This window comes from Callospermophilus lateralis, chromosome 2, assembly GCF_048772815.1.
Source record: "Callospermophilus lateralis isolate mCalLat2 chromosome 2, mCalLat2.hap1, whole genome shotgun sequence".
Taxonomy (NCBI): domain Eukaryota; kingdom Metazoa; phylum Chordata; class Mammalia; order Rodentia; family Sciuridae; genus Callospermophilus; species Callospermophilus lateralis.
The window spans coordinates 125031-126198 of NC_135306.1; positions in this window are offsets into that span (position 1 = coordinate 125031).

Below are 1168 nucleotides of genomic sequence, written 5' to 3' on the forward strand. Positions count from 1 at the left end.
CGCCTCGATCCCCCGAAAGAAGCGACACCGCTCTTCCCGTCAGGCACTCGCCTCGGAAACCCCCACGGACGGGGCGAGACCGACAGCGAGGCGGCGGCCGGCCGCGGCAGCGGCACTGGGATCGGGAGCAGCACACACCGGCTCAGCCTCAGGCACCTCAGGAAACAACCCGGAGCGCCCCAGGAGCACCGAAGCAGAGGCGCACCGTCGCGCCGAGGCAGCACGGTGGCAGCCCTCCCCGCGCCGGGGAGGGCCACACACGGCCCTTGGCCGCCCAGGGAGGGCGGCGAGCGAGAAGCACCCGCTACGTCAGAGGACCCCAGGAGCGAGGTCGAGGCCGGATTCCGCACCCCCGCCCTTCCCCGCACCGCGAACGGGCGGGGAGGCAAGGCGAGGGGCCCGCGGGCAGGACGAGAAGAGTCGGCCCATTCGCCATGAATGTCCGTCCCTCGCCTGGCGCGGCTTTGGTCCAGCCCAGGAGAGCGCAAAGTCACCACATCGATCAGCAGAGTGGGCGGGAGAGGCCCAGGGAGCAGGGGGAGACCCGGCGAGGACCGCTTCTAAGAGGAGCCTGCTACGGCCTCGCCGGCCCCACACCCCAGGGAGAGCGGCCGACGACACGGAACGGGGAACGCCTGACACGCGGCTCGGAGCCATGGAAGCAAGCGTCGTCACGCCACCCTCGGTGCCCGCAGCGAGGAGCGCACGGGCGGTAAAGGACCACCCGCCACCTACCCCCGCCGCCCTCCGGCGCCAGAAGGCCGGCCGGCCAGAGGCGGCACCACCGCGAGGGCGCTCCAGGTGCGCCAAAGAGCCGTCGCACGCAGGCCCAGGCAAGCAGCTCAAGAGGGAACGGGTCCGGGCCACCCCATCAGCCCAGAGCCCCGCACGCACCCGGAGGCCCAAGCTCCCTCGCTCTGGCGTGTGCCGCCAGAGGACAACGTGTCAGCACCTACCCGATGGCAGAAAACGGCCAACTCGGGCCAAAACAATCGCGACCGGGGCAACCGGGAACAGTTCACTCACCACTGCCGCCTTCCCTGAACACAGTCACGGTCAGCGGACCGCGAAATCGAGCCCATCACCGAGATCCAGAGCCCCTAGGGACAACTGGTCGACCCTCGTTGACGAAGGCAAAGACAAGAGACGGGGACCGCCATCCCCAGCG